Consider the following 21,285-nt stretch of genomic DNA (forward strand, 5'->3'; position numbering starts at 1 on the left):
GCGGACCCTCAGCCATTGACGCCTCACCATTTTCTGGTGGGACACGCTCGAGTCACGAGTCCACTGGAGGAACAGGCAGAGTTGGCTGAGCGAGCTCATCCTCATCGGCGTTTCGACATCATCCAGCATTTACTGAAGGTAGTTTGGAGGCGCTGGAAGAGAGAGGTTGTCTCACGGTTGAACCTGACTACCAAGTGGCAACGTGCTCAGAGGTCAGCTCAGGTTGGAGATGTTCTGCTATGCCTCGACGACCATCTTCCACGAGCAAAGTGGCCATTGGGAAGAGTGGAAGCCGTCTACCCAGGCAAGGACGGAGCGACACGTGTGGTGGATGTCAACATCCGGGGAAAAGTCTACCGTCGGCATGTTCGCTACCTTGTGCCTCTGGAAGTGGAGCCGTCGAGTGACCGAGTTAACAGCTTGGAGTCGGTCGTGAAGATGCGTGACCTGTGAAGTGAAACTCATCGCCCCGAGCTAAGTACTGAGTAACTGATTCTAATACCGAAGACGTTGGCTGATCAGTGATAATGAAATAAAATATCTGCTAGCCATATTTCATGCTGTGTGGTACTGTTAGAGCTATGGGTGATAGGAATCATGTTATGCGTGTTACAGCACGAGTGGGTTGCAAAGGTCTTCGATAGTTTCGGTGCTGATGAGCTAGTTCTATCGGAGGAAGTACACATTATGCTCTTTTGTTTTTCCTGGCAAGATGCTGGTGTGGCATATACTTGTTTTTGCCTTTTGTTTTTCGTTGTTTTTGTTTTTTTTGCTCTTCTGAGTGTATGTAGTTTTCGCTCCCCTGCTATTTGCATGTTTGCTCAAGGGGGAGGAATGTTGTGTATAGACTATCTGTTGTGTTTCATTGGTCTGTGTGGCCGAGTGACTCCCGCTTCTCATTCATGATGTTTGGCCTGTTCTCATCTCAAGTGTAGCTACCCCTGTGCTGTGCGGTTTTATTGATGATGGTAATATCATGCACGTGCCTGTTCGTGCCTAGCCTGCTCTTTTCAGTTTCCCGCCGTTGTAGGCAGCGCATGCGTAACAGCTGATTTACATTTTTGCTGTGATTTTTGTTAGGACAGGGTAGCTCTTGTGCTGGGGTTTTGTTTTGGAACAAGAAGAAGTTTTTGTCTATGTTGAATATTTGTGCGCTCCTTTGATCTTGTGAGAGTTGGGTCATTTTGGGCCATGCACGCAATTCGAAACATCGTTGATGGGGTGTTTGTGCTCCACCGCTTTGACTTCTCCCGCTTTCTTTGGCTTCATGAGGAAAGCCTTCAATGCAAAGTTTGCGTCCTTGAACGCTGGGTCACTGTGGACGTTCATGGGCCGCTTCAACTCGACTGCGTAGCTTGCGATGTATTGCGGAACGGAAACCGAGCAAGCTTGATGCAGAGTAGAACTTCACTCCAGCTTTCTTGCGCAAGGAGGGGGCTAATCTTCTCGCAGAAAAGGGGGAAAAGAATGGCAGGAAAAGGAAAAAGAGGGGGGAAAGGATGGCAGGAAGCATCCACCGTTTGAATGTGCATACATCTAAAGTGAGGCTATTTCCAGGCTCTGCACAAGTACACGTCCACCACGGCCTCTCGCAGCCTCCTCCTCTTCCTCCCTCCCCCCCCCCCCCCCATCACACACAATGTGCCGACTATCCTAATGTCATCTATCCAAATGATTAATTATCCAAAATAATTGCTGGCATTTAATTGAGGGGTAGAAGATGAGTTTCAAGTTGTTGATTTTCGTCGCTCGGGGCACCATTGAAGCGATTCACAAGATGTATTACAACAGGTTTGAGTCAAAATGTGTAATCATCGTCTGTCATTAATTTAGAGGAGCTTGAGTGCACCTAGTTCCTGTTGCACTGCTGAAGAGAATGAAAAATGATGAAAACATGCTGTAATATGCATGATTTAGATAGATGTGTGACTGCTCTCTTATCCGAACATTGTTCTCATCTGAACCCTCTGGAGACAGCCCGCGTCCCGAGGGGTGGGGATAATCGGCACTCTCCTGTACATCTAATTCTATTCTTAAATTTATACATATTGTAGAGCTCTTTCTGCTGCCGGGAATGAGAAAACACATCCCAGGTAAGGATACGCCCCTCAAGGAAACACAGCTGGTGGATTCCAACAGTCAGTAGTAGGGAGGTTTAGTCCCACGTAATCCGTGGGTACTTTACGTGGGTGTACCACGTGATATGATACTCAATGACCCACGTACAGACGTTTTCTGATTCACGACATACCGTGTATGGAGGCTCACCCACGTTCCGCCAGAACGCGGGTGAAAATCAGAATGGAGCGCATTGTGCGAGCTGTGAGGGTGCTCAGCTGAAGAAGTTTCCGAAGCACGAAATCAAAATATTAGATGAGCTTCTAAGGCCGGGGTAGCTTCGTCTTTGACCAGGTTTTGGCCTTTAGCTTTATACTTTTGTTTGTTCCGTGTGACTAAACACAACATTGCAACGTGGGTGCCCTTCATCCACTTTACGTGGATCACCCACGTACGCGTTTCCGTTACGTGCAGGGGCGTAGGAGGGGTTTTGGAAGTGGTACGACCAAAGTTGGGCGCGGCGGAAGGCCGTGTTGGAGGTGGGTCCGGGGGACCTCCCGCGGGAAAATTTTGTAAAAAAAGACACAAAATCCTGCGTTCTGGGAACTTTCTGGCACACTTCTGGCGCAGTGTGCATGCAGTCGAGTCGAGTACAGTAGACTCAGTCCGACTGCAGATGCATAACAGATCTACGAGTCTAGAAAAAGGTCAAGGTCTGATGCGCATATGCATCGATGGATCCTGATTATTTTTATTACGGTTTTGCACGTTCCGGACGGACCACACTTTTCGAAAAGTGGTACGGCCATGGTCGTACCAGTCGTAGCGGGTGCTACGCCCCTGACGTGGGAACTAAACCTCCCTAGTATGAAACTCATACACAATCAATTAGAAATACTTTGGAGAATAAACCTTTGTTGGTGAAACAAAGTTGGGCGAGAGTATGATGTTCAAGTAAAACAATACTAAAGTGCCGTAACGTGAAGAAAGGAACGTCGCGCACAAGTTAATGAAGATAAATTCACATACAGAACACAATATGCCCAGATGTGGAAATTTAAGTCAAGATTAGCAGAATATACACACATGCAAACACACACACACACACACAAGCGTGTGCACACAAACGCAAACACACACACATACGCACACACACACACACACACACACACACACACACACACACACACACACACACACACTGTTGGCTGCTATAATGCGATGGCAGCCTAGACAGAGGAAACAAAGTTTACACTAACAATTTCCTACTCTTTCTCTTTCTTTGTCTTCTTCTTCTTCCTCATATTCAATTCAAGGCAGGCTCTTCTATTTTTTTGCTTCGGCCAACCTCGTTTTGGGATCTGACCCACTTTATTGGGGCAGTACAGGTACCCTGAACCTGAGAGCGTCCTTCTGATGTCATCGCTCTCCTACATTTTCTGCACGTCTATATTATTCTTTCTACGAGGACAGCAGAAGGACAGAAACAAAGACATCCACACCAGTTTTAAGACTGCATCTTCCAAAGACCACATCAAAAAGCAAATTCTACACGCCAAGCATCGGTTCACGCCGTAACAAATCTCCACGCCATGAAAAATTCGATCGAATGCCTGGTGGGAGATGCTTTTTAAAAGGCTTGCATACATTTTTCACAAAAGACATTGTTGTGGCTGCCACCGGATTCGTACAAGAATATGTCAACTTCTAATCAAGGACTGTATTAAGTTCTGCCTTACGTATTAAAGGGGAAGTCTGATGAATTTTTTTAATTTCAGGACCCGTAGAGTTTGGGGCGCTGAGTCGAATGTTCTTTTCTGAGGAGGCTGCGGTCCATGGTTCGTCAGATACGCCCAATCGAAAATGAGCGAAAGCGAGCACGCAGTCTACCTGATCCAGGTGATAAGGTCACAGTGTGCAGCCAGGTAGCCACACCATCTATTTGTGTGCAAAATGGCCAATATTCGAAACGCGTTCGATTTGAGAACCATCTGTCGCAGCTTCTTCGGACCAAGAGCATTCGACTCACTGTTACAAGCCCTACGTAGATCTACCCTGTGATTTTCAGCTCGGCAAAATTTGAGGATACCCCTTTTTTAGCCGTTTCCGAGTTGGACTTTTTACATCCGCTGGCTTCTGCGTGCATGCCATAGTCAACAAACATACGGAACACTACACTACAGTACTGCCGGGCGCCGAAGAACGGGGTCAGGGTTCTAGCCTAGCCCGTTCTTATTTTTAGCGAACACAGCAGTTTCGTTCATATTCGATGGTACAGTCTTAAATGTACATTTATGCAGAGTTATACGTCTGAGTGTACATCATATTCAATTATTCATATTGTACATTACGTTTCTACCTAGACCGTTCTTAAAAAATGGCGAAATCATAGCCTGGCCGTTCATCGGCGCCCGGCAGTACTGTAGCAGTAGTAGTAGTACATGACTACACCCGCACTGCTGTGCTAGCGCTACGCGAGTCGTGTGGTAGATCTAAATGTACAAGAGGCTAGTCAATACACGGACGTGTCATGTACTGCACCCGGTATGTAGTTAGAGAAGGTGTGCTCCTCCGGGCCGGTGATTGTGCTTTGAGAAAGAAATATTTTAGTTTTCCGCTTGGAATAGTCCAGCCTCATTTATGCATGCTACAACGATGAGTCCACAACCGTGACAAGCGACAAAACCGCGAACAGCTCCCGGACCTAAAACGTTCAGATCCCGAAGTGTTGTGAGCCTTGAATCGAAGAGTCGTGTCCGTGGTTCCAAGAACCTGCATTGTATATCCAACCGAGCAGCGTCTGAGCTATGTTTGCACCAAAAATCGTGAAATTTTCCACTGTATCATGGAAATGCCACACCCTGCAGTCCCGCTGTTACCATATTTTACCGGTATAAGTCGACTTATTGAATTGAATTCAGTGCAAACAGGAATTTCGGATAATTGACCGTTTGGACAGTTGACATTCGGATAATCGGCATTCTACTGTAATCCTAGTGCATGCAATGAAACATACTTGACTGTTGGGAGTCTTGCTGCGTCAGTGCAAATTGGCAGTTAATGCTAGAAGCTGCAGTGAACAACATCACAAATAGAAAATATAGAAAAGCAAATACAACTGAACTTTGATACTGGAAATTACAGATCTGCTGCCCGCATCCACATGTCCATATTCTACATGTGCGATTGATCCTGCAAGATCTTCACTGCCAGTCCAATTGAGGATGGCACCCCGAATAGAGCGGACCGCTTCTAAACCAATCAAAGACCCAGGTTGTTATACTCCAGCAACCGGGCAAAGACCTGTCACCCATCCATGACCCATCAGCCCATTTCCTTATGCTCACATTTTGGTGTAGTAGTTGAGCACCTGTCCTTCCTTCATCAAGTGGATATCCTAAGCATGTGACTTACCTCTGGTATATCTCTGCACTTCCATCTTGACTGGTTGTCAAGTCCCTTTCCGGAGAGGTAGAGTGGATGGTAGGGTCAGTGCAGTCCTGGCCACGCCATGAGTCATCCTAATAAAGATATTATTATTATTATTATTATGAGAAAGAAGACATTTTCCCATCAGGAGAAGGCCAACATCCTCCCTCTGGGTACTGCCTTGATACCTGCAGTGCAGTGCAGTAACATTAAACTGCAATTGAAACTGTCTCCATGCCATTGTTAAGCCCAGTTCACATTCGACGGGGCGCAACGGGACGCGACATAAGGATCGACGGGAAACGCCGGGACGGTCACCCCGTCACGGACTGTGCCTTATGACTCGCACCATTCGCTGTTGAACATCGCAAAGACTGGAGCATGTCGTGTCGTATGAATTGTACAAGATTTTACAGCTCACCCCAGCCGTCACAGGCCCTTACGTCCCGTACCGTCAGCGTTGCATCGAAAGAGAACTTGGCTTTAGAAAGATTACGTGTTGGTATGTGCTCCTACTTACACACAAAATTTAATATACAAAAGGTCAGTGTCAGCAAGTACATGTAGTACAATTATTTGTTCCCAAAATAACTCCAGAACAGTCTGTTCATTGTTTTCATTTGTATTGGACTCGTTCTCTACACTTGCGATAATATAGCGGCAATTCTAATGTTGTAGCGTTGTTCTCTTGTAATTTAGTGGAACCTGTATTGAGTAACTGAGTTTTATGTTTCGTTACATTGTCGACAGATCTCCTGTGTACCGGTTTTGTGGCACAATGATTATAGCGATTTGTCGTCTCCATTCTTGTGCAATCATGCATATGTAGGTTGGTTCTCTTCATGTTCATGTTATTGTGAATGTGGTCTTGGAAAGACCAACAATGTCTGCAACCAGCTTGTCAGGTGACGTAGATTGTCGCATGCGTAGCACTCGATGCACGACTGATGAAGTTATGCGCCCAGTATGTACAGCATGCCATTCTTCGCTGAGGTGCTGTTCCCTTGTCCTCTCCTCTAAGAGAGCCAAGTCACGCTCAGCCATCCTTTCTCCATCTAATACTCTGTCATACGCACTGGTCAGGGTTGACTCGTCAATGTCAGGAGTTTCCTTTTCAGCAGGACCAGCCAACTCATACAGCCGATTCCAGCGAGCACTCGCACCATCATTGGTAGACGGCATAGCTGGCATGGCTGTGACCTCTGCGCTGGGAACCAATTCAATGCAGTCAAAAGCCATATCGTTAGTCAGGCTCACTGGAGCAGGCGGTGTGCAAGGAGGCGGTGCGCAGTCATAAAGATGCCTTAGAAACCCACAGTCCCATACAGCACCTGCAATGGCATGCTTCAGCTGGAAAAGAGCTGTCGGGTCTACTTTCCGGAGATCAGGATGCCTCGGGTCATATCTTGAGGATCCTTCCCGCTCCCACCGGTTCTTCTTCCGCCGGTTCCGGGCTCCTGGAAAGGCTTTTGCTATTGTGACGCCAGCCAACGGCTTTGGTTCCACCTTTTGGGACGCTGGTTTGCACCACTTGCAAATTATGTCTGTCACGGAAGGTCAAGACAAACTCCGCATGGCACGGCTGCAAAAATCATCCAGCGCAAACAGCAAAGCCGCGACATGTGAACAGCACTCTCCTAAACCTGAAACGCACTGGCAGTATCCACCGTAGCACACTGGATCGTCCCTGCTGATGCAGACGATACACGTGTAGGCTTGCTTTGATGCATCTTGTGATGGCCAGCATTTTGCACGGACGAAATAAAAGTTTGTTCCACCTGCAAACAGGTTTCCCTCCAAAGTGTGAAGGTGGTGCTCATCAAATAATTGGTACGCACGAAGTTGCTTGTAGCACTGCAAGCTCTCCTTGTCATAATCGTTGTCCGGAGAATTTAACAGATAGTTCTTGACAGCCTCAGTAATGAAGAAAAGGATTTCAGTTAGGTGAGATACAGACCAGCCAGATGTTATGTGTGAAAAGCTTGGTGGCTTCTTGTACGCTGCCATTACTGGCTCTGGTAATGCAGGCTTGTCTGCCTCCTCGTCTGGAACACCGTAAGGCTTCGCCAGCAGTACTCAAGTGGAAATGATCACAGATGAGAAGGTAAAGATCACGTCTGGATACACGCCCTTGGTAGGGAATATTGAAGTCTTTGCAAAGTTGGCGCAGCCCTTGCATGCGTAAGCGCATGATATCCCCACAAGAGGTGGGAGCGCGCAAGACAGAGCTGGACAGAAGTGAACCCCTGGCCCCTTCAGTAGCAGCATCAGCTGCTGTTTGCACTGGCCCAGAAATAGCAGTGAGTTTTACAGCAGGTTCAGGTTTTTACAGTGCCGTTTCTATGGTTGTAGCCAATGAGCGACGTTCCCGCGGTGGCCTTGATGAGCCGATAAAGGCCCGCACGCTGTCAGCCTAGCTCTACAGTGCAGGGCTCTGCGTCAGTTTTCCGTTGCCATCTCAGTTCATCTCAGGACCCGAAGTTGGCTTTGGAGGAGAGTAGATCTAGACTAGAGTAAGTACATGGTTGAAACCGGGTCTACACTCTACTTGTAGATTGGGCATGCCTGTAGACATGACCTCATGCTCAGTTCTGTTCATTGATGTAATAAACATACAGGTACTATGATGTAAGGTAGCAAAGGTGGCTACATGTAGTAGTTCTTCACAAGCTAATGGCGGTAAATGTTGACATTCTTCTTCTTCAAGGCCAAGGGAAAAATGGCAAGAGACCTCCACCCCTAGGTGGTATCGCGCTTATATACAGTCTACGAGTACGAGCATCAAAGGACGACTTAACCTGAGGAGTAAATAATTGGATAAAAATGGCAAGAGATACGGCCACCACGTCCCCGACCTCCACCCCTAGGTGGTATCGCGCTTATACAGTTTCAAAGAATGCCAGTGAAAACATAACCATGACTCCGATTATCGATGAGCGTACGGCCAGGCAGGCCCAAGGCCCGGGCGCTGGCCAAGGCACGTAGCACAGTAAATCTACGCACGAGGCCTTCATGTACTGATCAGGGGCGTCACCGGACCCCTTCACAGGGGGGGGGGGGGGGGTGCACAGGAAATGTGCACAGGAAAACACGAAAAAGTTCGCTGATAGCAGGCCCGTCGCACCGACTTTGGAGGTGGGGCGGCCATGGGGTACGGGGGCCTTAGGCCTTGACGGATTATGCTAGCATAATTTTTCGCATAATTCCTACCAAAATCGAATCATCGCATAATTCGAGGCAAATTGCATACGAATCGCATAAAATTGTAATAATCCGCCTGTTCGCATCAACTTCCATACAGTTGTACATGTTCTACAAGTACAAGTAGATGCACAAGGAAGTTGTAGGTATCTCCCTTGATAACATGTCCAGTCCACTACAATCAGTGATGGTCGTAGCTTGGTCGGACGGTGCGTTGACCCCGTTGAACTTTTGCTACTACAGTACAACGCCCTCTACAAAAAAATTCCCCTGTTGTTTTCCACAGAACCATTATGCATTAGCAGCATATGTGAGCATAATGCGGCATAATATGATAACTTTTAGCATAAAATAGCATAATTCTGCAATTTTTTCAGCAATGCGAAAAGCATAATTTCACGAAAATATTAGCATAATCCGTCAAGGCCTAGGGGGCCTTCCCCGGGGAAAAATTTCAAAAATTAAAGCCAATTGCAAGCATTCCGGGCATTTGGTGCCATTTCAGTGTAACTTTTTTTTCTTTTTTTTTAAATGTTTATTTGAATTCGGATAGCTCAACAGTACAGAAGTACACCTACAAAAAGAACTAAAATGAAAGACTTTTTGATTCTGCAACAAGCCAAGAAGACGCTACGATCGGGGACAAGAATTCTTCATTATCCTCCCCCGGGAAAAAATTTCAAAAATTGAAGTCAGTTGCAAGCATTTTCAGGCATTTGGTGCCATTTCAGTGTAACTAGTGTAACTAATCTACGAGTCGTACTGCCTACTGCCTTACTGGTCATGTACATGCATTCGCTACATGCACTCACGCCGAGTCACGCGATCGCGGCAGCACAGTACAACTAGTTTTGGTGCATGCAGTTTTTGTAGTAGATTCTACCAGCAATACACTTTTCATTATAGCAATAAAAACTGCTTTATGGCAGTTTTCTAAAAACAGTTATTGTGTTCTAGTCCATGGACCCCGTCTAAAAAGTAAGAAATTAACGAAATGTGATTGCTGAAAATTAAAATTTCACACAAAACCTCACAATAATCACAACACTTGAAATGCTGCTTTCAACTTTAACTTGTACTGCACCAACAATTGGCAACATGCATGCATAGGAAAGAGGATCACGAGGGGAAAAGGTCTTCTACATGTAGCTTTTAATTCTGTGTGTGATTATTGTGAGGTTTTGTGTGAAATTTTAATTTTCAGCAATCACATTTCGTTAATTTCTTACTTTTTAGACGGGGTCCATGGACTAGAACACAATAACTGTTTTTAGAAAACTGCCATAAAGCAGTTTTTATTGCTATAATTTCTTTTGTTTTTTCTGTCACCAATCAATGGAATGCCCTATATCAATATGTAAATGATGGCCTTCACATCATATCAAGAGGTTTATTAAGGGCGCGTTTGGTTGGTACGAACTAGAACAGGATTCAACAGAACAGCGCGTTTGGTTGGGACTGCACCTGTTCTGGGTCGGCCAGAACATGTTCTGCTTGCTCCGGCCTCGAGGCCAGAGCAGACCGAGCAGTTTCACTTTTTCACAGTGAAACCTGGCGGGAATATCGATTTTGGTCCCAAATGATCACGTGCATACGCTTTTGGGTTGGACTCGTCGTACCGTACACAGTAACCATGGTGACCCATACACATTTTGAAGAATTCACCAAGTTTGGCATATTTTTCACAAAAATATGCTCTGTTTCTGGAGTACCGTTTGGTTGGCATGAGGCTGCTCCGTGTGCACCAGCTGTTCGATCCTGTTCTAGATCGTAACAACCAAACGCACCCTGACTCTTGATCATATCAATACCGTATTATACGCATTGATGTGCAAGCCTTTTCTTGCAGAAAATGGCACTAACATAATGCATGTTCTTCTGCGGGGAAACATGCGAGTAGTGGTGGTGATACTTTTTTATACGGAGGTCATTCTGTGCATGTTCAATTGTTGCTGTTGCAGAATTTCATGACTCTTTGTCTTGCCTTTCAGATATTTCAGATTTCCCCACCCTCGATCAGATTTATTTGAGAAATGTAGCCATGCGCCAGGTGCGTGTCGCAGATGTTTTTGTTGATTCTGTGTTTATAATGGTTTATAATCATGGGTTATCGTGATAAGATCATCCAGCATCATATTGCACTGAAATCGTAATCCTGTTGATGTCGATACAACTTTTGGAAGTAGTTCAATGACTTCAAACTGTTAGTCCACGATTTTCTAAAACAACACAGCAAAGGAGGAACAATAAACATGTATTAAAATGTAAACAAATACATTGCTGAGTCCGACACCTCGTTCCATAAACTACACTGATCATGAGGATAAAAGGGTCAAGGCTATGGTTGGAGGTACTGATACTGAGAGATAAACAAGCGCTCCATGATAATAAAATCTTACACATCTTTTGGTGAGTATGAATGATATCCAGTCGAACCTCTTTAGGACGAACACCAAGGGACCGATGGTATTTATTCTGTGAGTTTGTCTTAGCCAATTTTATAACCAGTGAATACAATTATTTCTCCAATAGACATACGAATAGATTTCTTCTGCAGCGAAAGATTCTAAGCCACACGGACTCATTGACTCGTCTCGTATGAAACAAAAGAGTCACTAGAGAGGTTCTGCAAAATGAAAATGCGTACAAACTTTCGCTCTACATCATGAAGTGCGAAACTTCGCACCAACTTTCGCAACTTTGGACGCAAAACTTGCAGGGAACGCGAAATGAACTGTCGTAGGAAATTTCGTGAGATCGGGTCATGTCGTACGTGCACTTGGCCCGCGCAAACTACGAAAATGTGCAGAACGCAAAGTTTGTGCAAAAATTCGTACACACTTTCGGAAGGACTGTCGCGAAACTTCGTTCGAATTTTCGTTTTGCAGAACCTCTCTACTGAACCTTTCTTTAGCAACATGACGGCAACTGAAACAGCAACAGAGAAAGTACGATACATGTACTGCACATTCTTGCAGGTACTACAAACAGATTGCAGATCGTAATTCTTGCTTTGGCGGCACGAAACTTTATTTGGGGCAGTGCAATCTCGGCGGTACTCACAAATCAAACAGCCCAGACTCGAGTTAACAAATCCAATCATACAAGTACGAGATTTTCACGAGACGAGACTGCACCCATTGGCTTGTTTCGTATGAAGCAAACAAGTTACTGAACCTCTCCACAATGGAGATTTTCCCTGATATGCGAATTTTTTTGGCAAACTCGGTCAATGAGTCCTTGAACCTTTCCCTCCAGATTAGTATTTCGACAACACATCTAACATAAGCCTTACCGTCAAGAAGGTGAACTCGCGTTCTTCGCACACTGTAGGCAAGGGCAAAGAGAAATCAGCACACGTTTCCGTAAATGAAAGGGTGAGCATAAGCAAATGAATCGAAGGAAACTGGTCAACTCAGAGATCACCTGTCATTGAGTATTCCGTAAAAGGAGGCCTAGGCAGCGGAAAAGCTAAATTTAGAAAGGAGATCCTGTCAGCTTTTCCATTATTTATTGCATTCCGCCCAAAATCAGCACACTTTTCGTAAATGAAAGAGTCAACACAAGCAAATGAATCAAAGGGAACTGGTCAACTCACCTGTCATTGAGTAATATTCCGCGAAAGGAGGTCTCAGCAGCGCCGAAACGAAATAAGCCAGGCCAGAAGACGAAATATCCGAAACAGCTCATGCAAGAAGCAGTTCCAAAGAAGGAAGTTCCTCGTGCATGCACATCCGAAAAGGCAACAACAAAAAGTCTGCAATGAACACGCATGCGGCCAGCCGGCCGCGCGATAGTTGGAGCCATGTACTAGGGAGGTTCTGCTATACGTGAAACGTAGAGAAATCACGTAGAGAGCAGGTGTCTGGGTTAGAGTCTACGGCTTCGCGTGTTTTGGCTCCAGATTTCTACGCGGAGATGGGGTTCTCTACGTTGTGGCACACGCAGAGAAATGCGTACGGATTTGCTGGGTATCGATCAACTGCATGCAGAAAACTGCCAAATATGGAAGGGGAAATTCCCAGTACACATTCCACGTGACTTCTCTAGGTGAAACGTAGAGCAGAACAGCATTTCTTTACGTTACGGGAACGCGAAGAAAGTTCGCGTGATTCTTTGCGTCGCGTTCCCAAAACGTAGAGCAGAACCTCCCTACTGTAGCTCCCTGGTTCAGGACCAGGTACCGAGCATCTTACGTAGAAACTTACGTAGCTACGTAGACAACGTGTCTGAATAGCGGTGTCGTTAGGTAGCGCCATTTGAACACAGGATCGCTTTTCTAAATATCCGCAGCCTACAAGTAAGTTACAACGCTTTGCGCTGGTGGCTGTCGCGTGCGCGCACTCCTGGTTGCCATGGTGCAAAAACTGCCGCCCCCTAGCGTCCCTTTAAGCTTTAGTCCTTCGCGTTCGGAAAAAGCTCACTTTGCCGAAAATATTTTTCGGATGAATTTTCTGTAGAAGAGCGCCAGCGCGTGATTTATTCAAAGAGATTTCTTATCTCGGCATCGCTTCCCAGGCGTCTTTGGCGACATCAGCGTCGTCAGCTACCTCTGATTGCTCCTCCACTGCTTGTCTACTCTCTTTCGCCTGGAGTGTCCTCACCGTCATCTGTGTGGCTGAAAAGACTATGGCGATACTCATAAAATTTGACTTGGCCATGGAGTTGGTTTTTCTGAGGCGACTGAGGAGACAGGTCTGGCCCTTGGCTCTTAGGGCGATCAAAGTTCGTTGGAATCAGCAAGAATAGGAGCACGGGACAGGACGTTGCTGATGCCAGGGCTCACGAAATGAAAACACATCATTTTCGACTTGCAAAACAAACGTTGGTGCGAAAATTCGACATTTTGATGTTCGACAAATGACCGAAGAGCGCCGAACCGAAATTCGGAATGCAAAACCTCACTATTCTGAAAAGGCTACTTTCGGCGAATTTTTCGGCCGGCCGATATGGGAAAGGCCTACTTGCCAACATTCAACGCTTGGCCGACACGTACTCTGATGATCTGCCAAGCTCTTCAACTATATCAACTGACATCCGAAAGTGGGTCAGAAAATGGAAGGACGCAGCAGAGAAGTCTCGTGCACTTCCAGCAGCGATAATCACGACACTTGAAGATCTAATAGTACGGCACTTTTTTATTCCGACACTTGTACTTGTACAAGTACCTGTACTGCGCCAACATGCTTGCATGTGAAAGAGGACCACGAGGGGAAAAGGTCGTCTCGCATCCTGTGTGTGATTATTGTGAGGTTTTGTGTGAAATTTTAATTTTCGGCTATCACATTTCGTTAATTTGTTACTTTTTAGACGGGGTCCATAGACACAATAACTTTTTTTAGAAAACTGCCATAAAGCAGTTTTTATTGCTATAATTTCTTTTGTTTTTTTGGCTTAAGGATATTATTATTATTATTATTTTGAATTGTTTGCAGGCAACCTGCCTACACTCAAGAGAGCACTGCATTTCACACAAATCCATTGGTATCGTTACAACGTTTCGGTCTTTATGACCATCATCAGGAATGAAGTGGACATGGAAAGAACAGCAGTATAAAAGAAGGAGGCAAGCAAGCAAAGCGCGGTACATAGTGACAGCGCGCGTAGAGAAGTGCAAAGCACGTCATGGCGGGTGTGCATTACTACATATACATGACAACACAAGCACAAACGGCGAGGAAAGTAGATACTGCGCTACAGCAGTGATAACAGCCCAGTTCCAGTCTCACACCACCAGTGAGGTGTGTAGAGCCCCGCGCCACTCGCAGTAAGGTGGTGTTATAGCAGATCCCAGCCACTGTTATTGTTAATTTCCGGGGATCGCTCCCTGATATTGATGGCCTCCCGGATCCTCCTCCTGGGGCGGTCACGCTCAGAACCGAGAACCCGGATACCTGAGAAAGCCGTTGCTCCCAGTGGCAATGGGTCAGATGCATGCTTGGCCGCGAAATGCTCACCCAGCGCGGTGCCGCTCACTGTGTTGCGTGCGTCGTCGTTGTGTTCTTTTGTCCTGGTAGCGAGGCTGCGGTACGTCTCTCCGACATATTTATCACCACATTTACACTCGAGGTGGTATACAACATTACGCTCCGTGCATGCCCCTGAACCGGACATGCAGGCGACACAAGCAGCTTTGGGCCGCCCCCGTTTACGGGGCCTGGACGGGTCTACATACCTGCGGCATGGTGGTTTGCGGAGGGCAGACGTGCAAATCATAGAACTTAGACGGCGGTTCCTGTAAATCAGCTGGGCATTTATCTTGTACTTCTGGAGTAATTTATGAATTTTGTTGTGGATATACTCGGTGTGAAACGGTAGGTTGAGGGTGACACGGTATTCATTCTGCACTCTGACACGTCGGGGGCGCATAGCTCGTTCACGTGCCGAAACTATAACTGACTCTGGGAAGTTGTTGAATTTTAGGATGTTGGTTACTTTTTCTTCACTTCTTTTTAGGGTGTCGGCATCGGAGGATAGGCGGACGGCACGCAGGAACTCAGAGGAAGCAATTGCTTTCTTTTGCTGGTTGGGAACTGACGAGTTGTAGTCTGATACCAGTCCGCTGTGACATGGCTTGCGGTATAGTTCATAGGATATAGATCCATCTGGTGAGACATGGACGGTCGTGTCCATGAAATTGATTGAGCCAGTCAACTCCGTGGATTGGTGAGTGAATTTAATATTAGGATCGGCATTATTGAAGTGATCTAGGAAACTCTGCAGAAGTTCCGGACCGAGGTTCCACACAATGAAAACATCATCGATGTAGCGCTTGTACAGAACTGGGCTGGCAGGTGCACTACGCAAGAGCGAACTCTCTAGGTCATGCATGTACAGGATGGCAAAGGGGGGCGCTAGGTTATTGCCCATAGCCACACCATCCTTCTGGTGGTACACCTGCGCTCCAAACCGGAAGTAGTTGGAGCTCAGCACATGTGCGAGGAGCTCCTTGACCTGCCCAATTCGGAAACCGAACAGATCGATGCTGCCCCCGTGTTGTCGGAGGACTCTCATGACTGCTGCAATGCCATCGTTAATCGGGATGCTAGGGTAAAGGGCCACCACATCCATAGTCACAATGATGGTGCCGGGCGGGGCCTTGAGGTTGGGAAACGCGCTCCTCATACACTGGAGTGCTTCAACAGTGTTCTCCAGGTGTGCTGGCACGAACTGGAGACATTGATTGAGGATGCGTTCGAGGACTATGGAGATGTTTGTAACTGGGCTGCAGCAGGCCGCAACGACTGGTCTGAGAGGAATATTGGACTTGTGGTCTTTTGGAAGACCGTACATTTCAGGGAAGCTGTTGTCACCCGGCATCACGGCTGTGTATAAATCCTTTTCCAAGGATCCCTCGCAAACTCGGCGGAGTATCTTTCGGGTCTCCTCCTCCCACTGGTCGATAGTAAGCTCAACTTTCTCAAACCGGGACTCGTCCGACAACAGGGATTCTGCCTTCTCCAGGTAAGTGGTCATTTTCATTGCTACAAATTTGTTGCTTTTATCAGATTTTTTTATGATGACCGACTCGTCCTTGCCGACCTTCATGAGCTGCTCACGATCAGAGTGAGACAGGTTCGGCTGCGGCACTCGCGAGTTTTTGTACAGGGCCATTGCTTCGCGCTTGAAGCTCGCCAGGCTGTACTCTTCGTCCTTGGACAGTTTAGGGCCCTGCTGGAAACCATGTGCCTTCAGGTGCCAGATCTTGGGTTCAAATTTGGCGGGACCTCCGTCAGCCATAGATGGCTGCTGTTCCGAGGACTGCCTCCACCAGCGAAGAGAGTACGCCATTCTTTCGACGCCCACCTCGACGTCTTGCATAACTCTCTGGTTGGCTTTGCCAGCCGACGGAACAAAGCCCGGCCCGAGTCTAAGGAGGTCCAGCGCCTCACTCGACACACAGTTGTCTAAGTCAAGAGCACATCCAGAGCGGTCTTGCGTCGTGACATTGTTGCGGTGACCACCTGCAGGCAGCTGGCAATGGGGGAAGCCCACGAACGACTGCTGCTGGCATAGACGCTCTAGCTTAAGGGTGAGCCGTCGTCGGGAGGCAAGTCGTTCCGCATGACACACAGCATTGCACAAGGCACGTAGCCAAATATAGTCTTGCTTGGAGTACGAGCGCAGGTCGGCCCTCCGCGCCGTGAATAGTCCATAGCAGTGGGACTTCCACCGAAATTTGTCCTCGATGGCATCCCTCAGAAGGTTGCGAACATAGGCATCGCGACGGGTAGCTCTGGAAGGACGGGAACCTATAGGCTGGGGCACGCTGCGCTGAATAAAATATGGGACTAAATGTTTCCGCCGACATTGAAGCAGAAAATGCACCTGACAAAGACTCCGCTCTAGTTTCCATGCCCACTTCACGAACAACCAGGGCGTCTGAGTCCTTGAGGGGGAGAACCGTTTCAAAATTTTGAAGGACGCTTCACGCAGCTTCATTATACTTGAATTGTTTGCAGGCAACCTGCCTACACTCAAGAGAGCACTGCATTTCACACAAATCCATTGGTATCGTTACAACGTTTCGGTCTTTATGACCATCATCAGGAATGAAGTGGACATGGAAAGAACAGCAGTATAAAAGAAGGAGGCAAGCAAGCAAAGCGCGGTACATAGTGACAGCGCGCGTAGAGAAGTGCAAAGCACGTCATGGCGGGTGTGCATTACTTCATATACATGACAACACAAGCACAAACGGCGAGGAAAGTAGATACTGCGCTACAGCAGTGATAACAGCCCAGTTCCAGTCTCACACCACCAGTGAGGTGTGTAGAGCCCCGCGCCACTCGCAGTAAGGTGGTGTTATAGCAGATCCCAGCCACTGTTATTGTTAATTTCCGGGGATCGCTCCCTGATATTGATGGCCTCCCGGATCCTCCTCCTGGGGCGGTCACGCTCAGAACCGAGAACCCGGATACCTGAGAAAGCCGTTGCTCCCAGTGGCAATGGGTCAGATGCATGCTTGGCCGCGAAATGCTCACCCAGCGCGGTGCCGCTCACTGTGTTGCGTGCGTCGTCGTTGTGTTCTTTTGTCCTGGTAGCGAGGCTGCGGTACGTCTCTCCGACATATTTATCATTATTTTATTTATTTTACTAGGGTGTTTCCCACAGACCTATGGTCTTCTTACGGGAGCCCCTATGTACATGTACGTGTATCATATCAAATTCAATACCGTATTATACGCATTGATGTGCAAGCCTTTTCTTGCGGAAAATGGAACTAGTCTTGCGTATGATGTACACTGTACTCAGGTTCTTCTGCCGGGGAATCATATGGGTAGTGCAGTGGCGGTGATACCTTTTTTATACGCAGGTCATTCTGTGGATGTTGCAGAATTTCATGACTTTGTCATAAAATTATCTTGTCTTTCAGAAAATTCAGATGTCCACACCCTAAATCACATTTACATGAGAATTGTAACCAGGTGCGTGCCGCAGATGTTTTTGTTGATTCTGTGTTTATAATTGTAGTCATGGGTTGTCGTGATAAGGTCATCCGGCATCATATTGTAGTGAAATCGTAATCCTGTTGATGTCGATAAAACATTTGGAAGCAGTTCAATGACTTCAAAGTGTTACAAGTCCACGATTGTCTAAAACAACACAGCAAAGTAGGAACAATAAACATGTATTAAAATGTAAACAAATACATTGCTGAGTCAGACACCTCGTTCCAACAACTACACTGATCCTGAGGATATAAGGGGCAAGGATATATGGTTGGAGGTACTGAGAGATAAACAAGGCACTCCATAATAATAAAATGTTACACGACTTTGGGGGAGTATGAATGATATCCAGTCAAACCTCTTTAGGACGAACATGAAGGGACCGATGGCATTTGCTCTGTGAGTTTGTCTTAACCCTATTTTATAACGAGTGAATACAATTATTTCTCCAATAGACACGAATAGATTTCTTCTAAAGCGAAAGATTCTAAGCCAGACCAAACCATTGACTCGTCTTTTATGAAACAAATGAGTCACTGAACCTTTCTTTAGCAACATGACCGCAACTGAAACAACAACAGAGAAAATACGATACATGTACAGCACATTCTTGCAGGTACAACAAACAGATTGCAGATCGTAATTCTTGCTCTACCGGCACGCAACTTTATTTGGGGCAGTGCAATCTCGGCGCTACTCACAAATCAAACAGCCCAGACTCGAGTAAACAAATCCAATCGTACGAGATTTTCACGAGACTGCACCCAGTAGGGAGGTTCTGCTCTACGTTTTGGGAACGCGACGCAAAGAATCACGCGAACTTTCTTCGCGTTCCCGTAACGTAAAGAAATGCTGTTCTGCTCTACGTTTCACCTAGAGAAGTCACGTGGAATGTGTACTGGGAATTTTCCCTTCCATATTTGGCAGTTTTCTGCATGCAGTTGATCGATACCCAGCAAATCCGTACGCATTTTCTCTGCATGTGCCACAACGTAGAGAACCCCATCTCCGCGTAGAAATCTGGAGCCAAAACACGCGAAGCCGTAGACTCTAACCCAGACACCTGCCCTCTACGTGATTTCTCTACGTTTCACGTATAGCAGAACCTCCCTATTGGCTTGTTTCGTATGAAGCAAACAAGTCACTGAATGCATGAACCTCTCCATAATGGAGATTTTCCCTGATATGCGAATTTATTTTGCATACTAGTACTGGGCCAATGCGTCCTTGAACCTTCCCCTACAGATTGGGAACTGCCAACGATGCTATGCCACTGCAAAATTCAGATTCTACCCTATGATCGGGGCACGGAATGCCGGAAGCAATCATGACCAGTGCCTTACTTGTAACGTACCAATGTACAATGAACATGAGTATTTCGACAACACATCTAAGCCTTACCGTCAAGAAGGTGAACTCGCGTTCTTCGCACACTGTTGGCAAGGGCAAAGAGATACGAATGGATCTAAATCCGAATAAAATCAGCACATGTTTCCGTAAATGAAAGGGTGAGCATACCGTAATGTCGCGTGCATAAGCCGGATTTGTGCATAAGCCTGTCTCGTGTAGAAGCATGAAATCTGCAACAGCTTTTCGCGTACAAGCCTGTCGCATGCATAAGCCGGGCCAGTACACGAGACGCGCCACGTGTCGCGTGCGTAAGCCGGGCTACTACGCAAGACTGGTGAGCGCGCCTTTTACATGTTCATGTTTGCATGGTACCGTACACTTGCGAAAAAAAAGAAAAAAAATCCCGTTGGAAAATGTTGGTTTTGACGTCCAAAAGTCAGCAGTTTGCGCATACAAGCCTGGTCATTGAGTGGTGCTTGTCATATAAGCCTGTCTCGTGTATAAGCCTGTCTTGTGTACAAGCCTGACTCCATCACCGGCTTATAGGCATATAAGCCCCGGCTAATGCACGCGACATTACGGTAAGCAAATGAATCGAAGGAAACTGGTCAACTCAGAGATCACCTGTCATTGAGTATTCCGTAAAAGGAGGCCTCGACAGCAGAAAAGCTAAATTTAGAAAAGAGATCCTGTCAGCTTTTCCATTATTTTTTGTATTCCACCTAAAATCAGCACACTTTTCGTAAATGAAAGAGTCAACACAAGCAAATGAATCAAAGGGAACTGGTCAACTCACCTGTCATTGAGTAATATTCCGTGAAAAGAGGTCTCAGCAGAGCCGAAGCGAAATAAGCCAGGACACACAATATCCGAAACAGCTCATGCAAGAAGCAGTTCCAAAGAAGGAAGTTCCTCGCGCATGCACATCCGAAAACGGACTGCATTGCATGCAACACAATGTCTGCCGTGCACGTGCACAGCACGCGGCTACCACCCGTTGGTAGATCTAATACCGAGCACCTTACGTAGAAACTTACGTAGCCTAAGTGAAATACCGAGCACCTTACGTAGAAACTTACGTAGCATAGCGGTGTCGTTTTTTCTGCCATGTGAACACAATAATAGAAAAGCTGACAGGATCGCTTTTCTAAATAACCAGGAGTTCGCAAAAAACCAAGGTCAAATTTTTTAGGGGGGTGCACGTGCCCCCCGTGCCCATCACGGGTGACGCCCCTGCTGATGTAAGCGAAAATAATAAATTAATAATTGATAAGATCATCGCGTGTCAGCAAAGGAGTGATAGTGTAGCCACCACGTCCCCGACCAACCTACTTGTTCTTGAGCATTGAGCAAAGTAAAAAGGCAACAGGTCTAGCCACCACGTCCCCAACCTCCACCCCTATGTGGTATCGCGCTTATAGACCACCCTTTTCAGGTGATCTACGGATATTTCCCCTAGTTTGAGGGGATCTCATATCCACAGGAAATCCTGTGGATCCCCTCGGACGGTGGGTCGGACCCAGTCCTTCTACCAGCATAACCAAGAGAGCTAGCTCCCTTGGCTGCTGCTTGAATATGCAAGAATGGGCCTTCCCGATAAGGTCTAAAAAGGGGAAGTGGCTATAGTTATCAAAAGAAAAGCATATTGGTGAAACAAAACTAGGGAAGTGGCAATCTTTCTATCACCAACAAACAAAGCATCTTAATTTGCAACATACTACATGAACCGGGTGTGCCGAACACCGGTAACCATGGAGACAGACCACGCTCTCATAAAGATACTTAGGAGACGCCA

At 46.6% G+C, this 21,285-nt stretch overlaps 1 protein-coding gene and 1 long non-coding RNA gene across 3 annotated transcripts in view; one reads left to right on the plus strand and one right to left on the minus strand.

Annotated features, from left to right (window-relative positions):
- The window catches only part of LOC135812296 (mitogen-activated protein kinase kinase kinase 7-like), a 214,904-nt gene that overhangs the window by 115,811 nt on the left and 77,808 nt on the right, over window positions 1-21,285 (plus strand). The gene's annotated exons all lie outside the window — the stretch shown is intronic.
- Window positions 10,725-12,383, minus strand: LOC135812781 (uncharacterized). The gene is made up of 3 exons (XR_010552967.1): window positions 12,287-12,383; window positions 11,984-12,015; window positions 10,725-10,907 (listed from the first exon to the last, which is right to left on the minus strand). It is a non-coding gene; the product is annotated as an uncharacterized LOC135812781 (long non-coding RNA).

Source organism: Sycon ciliatum, chromosome 3 (genome assembly GCF_964019385.1).
Source record: "Sycon ciliatum chromosome 3, ocSycCili1.1, whole genome shotgun sequence".
In the NCBI taxonomy this organism is placed as follows: domain Eukaryota; kingdom Metazoa; phylum Porifera; class Calcarea; order Leucosolenida; family Sycettidae; genus Sycon; species Sycon ciliatum.